This window comes from Bidens hawaiensis, unplaced genomic scaffold (genome assembly GCF_021521415.1).
Source record: "Bidens hawaiensis isolate Kalapana, Puna unplaced genomic scaffold, B.hawaiensis_p1.1 tig00001088_1, whole genome shotgun sequence".
NCBI lineage: Eukaryota > Viridiplantae > Streptophyta > Magnoliopsida > Asterales > Asteraceae > Bidens > Bidens hawaiensis.
This window is the reverse complement of record NW_027491063.1, coordinates 2,667,244-2,674,855: the sequence shown is the minus strand read 5'-3', so window position 1 is coordinate 2,674,855 and position 7,612 is coordinate 2,667,244.

Genomic DNA, 7,612 nt, shown 5'->3' with positions numbered 1-7,612 from the left:
GAACAGTTACATGAGTGACATCATACGTTAAGATATCCAAATTCTTTACCCATTTAACGAATGGAAACCAAATTCGTTATAAATTAACACCTTCATTCGTTAAAAGGATGAACGAATGAGGTCCCATACGTTAAAGATCACATTCGTTTGTTCCATTAACGAATGATCCCACATTCGTGTGATCTGATAACGAATGAGTTCGCAATAATATAAACTCATTAACAAATAGCCTTCGTTAATGAATGGCCTTCATTAGTTAATCACCCGCAACGAATGGCTTTTTTCCAGAAAAAAGCTTTTTGCCGGAAAAATCAGTTCGATTGCCGAAAAATACTGTTACATCGCCGGAATCTGCAAATCAAGCTTCACCCATGGAAGATTCATCAAAACATCATAATTAATCATGAAAACCTACCTAAACACTCGGATTTTCATCACGAACATGAATCTATCATCAGTTAACTTAATATCTACTGAATCATCATAAATCTGATCAAACAATATCATCTTCTTTAATGGTGAATTCTTTAATTCGCCATAATTAAACATCAAAATCAACCGGAAGGCTCGGATTTCATCAATGAACACGAATCTACCATCAATTTCAACATTCATACATTAATTTTATCCAAATCTTATCAAAATATACCAAAACCCGATGAACATGAAGAACACCATCTTAATCTGAATCTCATCAAATTGGTACGCATCAAGAGAATTCCCGCTCTGATACCACTTGAGAAACCTATTACGGACGAATCGATTTCAATACATAACTACGGATCTAGTTATGTGGTATGCTATAGGTGATTGAATGTGCAATACGTTATATGTGAAGTGTGTGTGTGTTGAGAGTGCAATTTGGCAGAGTAACGAGACTTAGGTAATTATAATTCACACTTGTTAAATGACGAACCATGTTGCTAGTATATATAGAAGATGAATTCCCATTCGTTATACATTCAATAGCGAATGGGATTCATTCGTCTTCAATCCCTATCTAAACTTAACGTATAGCGAATGACTCACACTTAATGAATGGTACATAATCGTAACGGATAGGCTCATTCGTTAGACAACCTTAACGAATGGCTAATATTAATAACATATGGGTTCATTCGTTAAACATACTTAACGAATGACCACATATACATAACGAATGGACCGGTGAAGCTACCAAAATGCCCTTTACATTAATAAGAATAAATTACAAGATAAACAAAGACCGAGACGACTAAGCAATGCACTAATACCTTTTATCAGGTTTCTTTGCCATTGTTGGCTTATAAAGTTTAGATCCCTGATCTACACGTTTGCATCATTTCCAGTCACCCTCAGAGGAGTTTGCTTTGGAGGGTTTTTTGTTAAACTGATTTTTAAACCCTTGCCTAGGTATACTCCTTTCTCTCCGTCCATAATAAGAAACATATGGACGATATGGACAATTATCGGCTATGTGACCAGGAGTTCCACAGTTGTAGCAGTTTTGCTTCTTTAAATAAAAGCCAATCCTAAAAACTCCCGGTCTCATATGTCTGTATGAACCTGCATGATCTTTATTAACATGTCCCTCTTTAGTTGTTTTACCGCAAGAGCATTTACAAGTTTCACCTTCTCTTATAAATTTTGGAGCAACATATTTATTAGTTTTCACCGGGCTACCAACATTATTATCAATCACACCAATAGTAGAAGTAGAAACAGAACGCTCAAGCACACAATTTTCGCTCTTAAAATCAGAGCCCACACAAACATATGTTTCAACAAAACCAGAATCACAAACTATTTTAATTTGTTTATTCGTTAAAGTATGTAAATCATCCTCATCTTCTGACTACCAATCTTCAACTAATACTCCATCTGTACGTGAAGTAGAAGCATTAGAATTAACTTGCCTAACAAAATTAGGCTCGTTGGGTTTGAGGGAGCCATTTCCCACGGTATCATTTGCAACCTTCTTACCATATTGCAGATGTTGTTCCCACTCCTCTTCCTCTTTTGTCAGTGGAAGAGATGTATAATTATTATTGAAAGGAGGGGGAACTTTATCAGACCCAAGACCTGCACCCTTTTTAATCTTATATTTCAACTGATGTTCATTTGTATTTTCAACTACCATGTTAGACACGCCAAATTTCTTAAAACTGAAGCTGGTATTTTCAAATTTAGCATTTAATTTTGCAATTTCTAATTTAGATGTGTCTAGTTCAACAGTTAAAGTTGCTATTTTCTTTTAGCATCAAGATAGATGTGTCACACCCTCACAATCCACTAACGGAGTTTTACCGTCAGAGGGTGTGAACTGGCAGGATCGGAATCATCAGTTATAATCAAACCATAAAATAAAGTTTCAAAACCATGAAAACGTTTACGAGTAATTAAATGCGGAAGCGTAAAAACCTTTAATCAAAAGTTGCGTCACGCAGGACGACTTAAAACCAAAGATAACCGTTAAAAATAAGTTTGCAGGACAAAAGCGTTTTCAATCAATGCATGTTCCTAAACCGCGCGCCCGCCTCGGCTACCTGAGAATAACATACTAAAAGTGTCAACACAAGGTTGGTGAGTTCACAAGTTATATAAAATAATCGTTTAGCGTTTGCGTTCAGCGTTTTACGTTAAGCGTTTTGCGTAACCACGTTACGGCGTTTTGCGTTAAGCGTTTTGCGTAACCACGTTACGGCTTTCGCGTTAAGCGTTTTGCGTAACCACGTTACGGCGTTTTGCGTTACAAGATAGTGTTATGTCAAATTATATATCGATATGTAGCTAGTCTATACAACAAGTATTACTAAGTGTTCGACACCGAAGCTGACTCGTTTATTAAGTGCCTTGTCACCAGGTCCTCCAGACCATGGTACGTGTTAGCCAAAATTACACCCGCTCGACCTCCAGTCGAGTTTAGCGTTGGGTGGGGTTTGTCAAACCCAGTAGTACTACTCAACAGTGACTAGCTATTCCAAATATTAACCGGTTCGATGTGTAGGACTTCAATTGTTTCGTTTGCCACTTAGCCTTTACAAGTGATATATAATTTACTAACAAAATCTTAAAATGCGTTGTGGAGTATGTTATCTCCCCCAAGTGAAAAGCGTTTGAAAACAGTTTAAAGAGGGGAAAGTGAAACTCACTGTTTGCGAAGAAATTCCCAAATTAAATCACCAAGATGCGCGTCACAGAAAAACTCTCTCTAGCGTTCTAAAACAACAAAGAGATTTTTCTAAGTGTCGGAATATTATCGAGTCTCTAGACCCGGCACATAATACCTATGCACATAACATGTTTCGTGTTTCGTTTGTGAATCATGTGTGACTTTAACAAGTGTTTTTGTGACACATTACATGTGTAAGCAATCATATACGTGCCATGTATTCATAACGTACATTACTAGCAATTATTCCCCGCAAGGGCATTTTGGTCAAAACATAACAATTATATAACCAATATCATATTTCATGCATTTTTACACAACTCAGCAGCTAGTTTCATCGAGACAGAAATCCTACTAGAAAGATTGTACTATTTCACCGATCATAGCATCTCAATTAATTTACCAAAAATCATCACAGAAGCACATATGTCTTAGGTTTCCAGAACATATTTTATTACATTTTTATTCCTCATAGTTTTCTCACAATCATCAAATCATTACAGCAAACTCATAACAGTCAGATTCATGCACAACAGAATGTTATTTGCAATTCCTGTTAAACATAAAATCCAATAAATGCAAGACCACTTGGGTTTGGTTCCTAACTCAATGAGTCAACTTCCAGAAGTGGAACCAACCCAATTGGTCTCGTAGTTCATGAGATATAACATTTACAACAAAACCTAACAGCAGGTCTAACAGCTCAGCTTTGCACAACGTTTTTGTAAAATCATAAAAGTAAACTTCTACTTGTCAAATAATTACAAACTTATACTTTATAGAAACTAGACTCAACCTAGTTTACTGCAGTACCAACAATCTCAACCAATTTTCACGTTTACACTTCGTTACAGTCACTTAAACATCGTATACACATTCTGTCCAGAATCTGTTTACATCCAAACTCAACATAATAACAATCTATGAACTATCATGCATCCATATAACCCTCTAGACTCCATAAACACCCTCCATGCACATCAATTACGTATTACATACTTGATTAGGGTTTGTGTTTGAACTCAAATCAAAAACACAACAATCAACATGTATCAACATCAATCTAGTTATCAATTCATTATCCAAATAACAACAATCATATTAACTATATGCATACTCAAAATCGGCAGCCTAGGGTTTGTGGTTAACCCAACAAACATCAAAATCAAGAAACAAGAATGTTAGGGATAATCAAATATACCTTCCTAGCACCTAGTTCTTCAATCACAAGCTTGATTTGATGGTGTATATGTGTGTGTTTGTGGACGGCAGCCAAGGAGAGCAAGGGAGGGAGGCCGATCGGAGCTTTGGGGTTAATAATAATAAGTTAGGGTTAAGTGTTAAGGATATATTTATAGACATACAAGTTACACTCAAGTCCCTCCACTTTCAATTGTTGTTTTTCTAACTGAACTAACTTAGTTCTTGTTTCTTGTCTAGCATTACACACAATATAATCAAGTAACACATATGTTAACACATAATTATCACATAATTATTATGTTGACGTTTATCGTTTATTTATCAATCGTTTGCGTCAACTCGTTTGCGTTTCGGTGCAAATCCCGAAAGACTACACATGTAGTAAGTGTTAAGCGTCATTTAAACCCTAGTTTAAATGTAATGAAGTGTGCATTATAGATTCAGTGATCTTAAGTTTGAATTGACGGAGTTGAGTTAACGGAGTTAACCTGAAATTGACGATTGTCACAAGATGCAACCTTGTTGACTTAAATAAGCTTTCAATTTAGAAATCTCTTTTCATTGAGCTTCGACCTTTTCTTTATATTATATCTCATGAGCCTTATAGGTGTTATTGGCCTGTTAACATCCTCTATTTGTCTATAGGTGGTTTCATTACGAAGTCTATACATTTCAACTTTATAAGCACATTCAGAAGAAGATGGTTTAGTTTTTACCTGGTTGGAGTTTGGAGTAGAAGTTACAATGAAGGCGAATTGAAGTTACTTCATCAGATCTTTAGTGTGAATTTTCCACTTACATATTGTCAACTTGAGCCAAATTAGCCAATTCTTCTCCCAAATTGAGTGCCTTTATCTGATCCTCCCATCCAAACTGTTGTACACCATAGCCTTCTCAGTGTTCAACCCAACTCCCCCACCTTGTCCCATTGGTACCATGGCCCCTCTCCCCATTTGGTTCTTTGGTATGATTTGTGCACTCACGAGCAAAGTGAATGGGCTCTTGACAACTGTAGCACGTCCTTGGTTTAAAAAAGTGCGCTTAAGTCTAAGGTAGGCGTGAGGCGACCTAAGGCGACGTGCACATCACTTCTGATACCAAGGCGAGCGTTGGACAGAAAGCGCTTGCTTTTCCTCGCTCCGGTGGATTTTTCTTAGGCATTAAGCGTGCGCTTTCTTGTCACCGTAGGTTGCGTTCTTGTTTAATAAAGAGGAGAACACATAATTGAAACATCTATGGATGGAAGATGAAGCTTGAAGACAAAAGTTGCAGAGAAAAGGAATGAGAGTTGTTAATTTGTTGAGAAGAAGGGGATGGCGGCTTATAGGGTTTAGGAGGTTTCAGATGCTACAGTTTTTATTGGTTTTAATTAAATTCTACGTTGATCGTTCATGTTTTAGTTTTCAACATATATGACCCTACAATTTTTCTAATTTGTTTTTCCTTTTTAATTTTTCATTTTGCAGCTTAATTTATTGTGAAAATACCGTTACTTGTACATTGAATGTTTCATAAAAGAATTTTGTGTCTTTTAACTTGAATATATAGATTATTTGGACACTGAACCGTATATAAAGTTATTTTGAGTCTAAATATCAGGTAACTGGTACTAAAAATCTATAATAAGTTTATTAAATATCAGCTAGTAGGCTTTGCTGAAGAGGCCTTGGATGAAAAATTATTAGTATTGACAGATGCACTTGAGGGTGTTGGGGAAAACTGGCTAGAGGTGGATTTGGAAGATGAGGATACAGTATTGGTGGATGCAGTATTGGTGGATGGACTATACTTCTATTGGTGGATGGACTATACTCCACTTGTTCCATCTTAAGCCGAGAATGCAGTATTGGTGGATGGACTATACTTCTATTTCAGTTGTTGGCTGAAAATCTAGCATTTCAGTTGAAAGTTCTTGCTTGACTCGATTTATCGCCTCTAGTTCATCAGGGATGTAATGCGAAGGATTACGACCTCCTGAAAAACCACTTGAAACTTTAATAGGAGTCTGCTGAGTACTTAGAAAATACACCAGTTGTTCCATTATATGCTTGATCAAATGATCATAATTGAAGAAATCCGTGAATTAGCTATTTTCACTATCATCGGATGTTGGATGAGGATTTGGGATTGAACGAGAAGCCATCTTTCTCCTAAGACCATAGTAATCAACATATTGATTAATTGACATATGCTAAGGCTAGATTGTGGAGTGATATGAAGGAAATACCAACCTACCCTATCCCTATACATTATAATATTAAATCTTATCTATGATCTAAGCTTAGGTATTTTCAAATACCTAATTCTCTAAGATCGATGGATTTGATACCAACCTGTCATATCTCAACTTAGGCCTAAGAGTGTGACCACAAGTTGGTACATGATTTATAAATTTATTAGAGTTTAGTGTTTAAAAGGAAGTCTTTGTTTATTTAAAATATTGTATTTCACAAGTCAGGACATAAATACCCGATACGGTTACAAAGGAGTTTGGGTCTTAAAACCATAATGCACATTATTTTATAATATAAAACTTCATGTGAGCCACCAGATCATCTAATGGCTAGCTACCATCTCCTAACATCTATTCCTGATTACATGCAAAACAGTTTTATAAAATACATCAGCAACACATGCTCGTGCTGACTTTAAAATCTTTATAAAATCCTCTAGCTCATACTCGAAACAATCAGTGGCCCTTTAGACCGAAGTTCCAATAATAACACATTAGTCCAGCCCTCACAGCCCTATAGAGTGGCTCAATGAGATGGGGACATGGTACCACACATGGAGTGGTATGCCTACCCTTTACCACATATGAAAGGATCCAAACACAAGTATAGCTAGCACAATTTCTAGCATAAACTAAAGTTTTAAGGATTTATTATCCAATGTAAACTTTGGTTTTTGGTTAAATGACTCGTTTAAAGAGTTTATAGATATGAGTATATTCACCTTTGATATGATCAACGCTTTCACTGATAAATATTGAAGTTACCTTGGACCTATAGTATGAAAATAACCTTGTATAAATATCTAGATCCAAAGATCTAGCTTTAGACCTTTAGTCCGTTTTGCATAACCATTTGGATCTTTAGCCCCTACTTATAATATAGAACATTTCTTCTTCAAAATGAAATACATAAGCGAGGTTTCTTCTTCAAGAAGAAACATTAACTTAACTATACCTCCGGCATAATAAACTTAATAATTTTAGGATATAACAAAATAATATTTTAACTACATCCTCCACGTGTG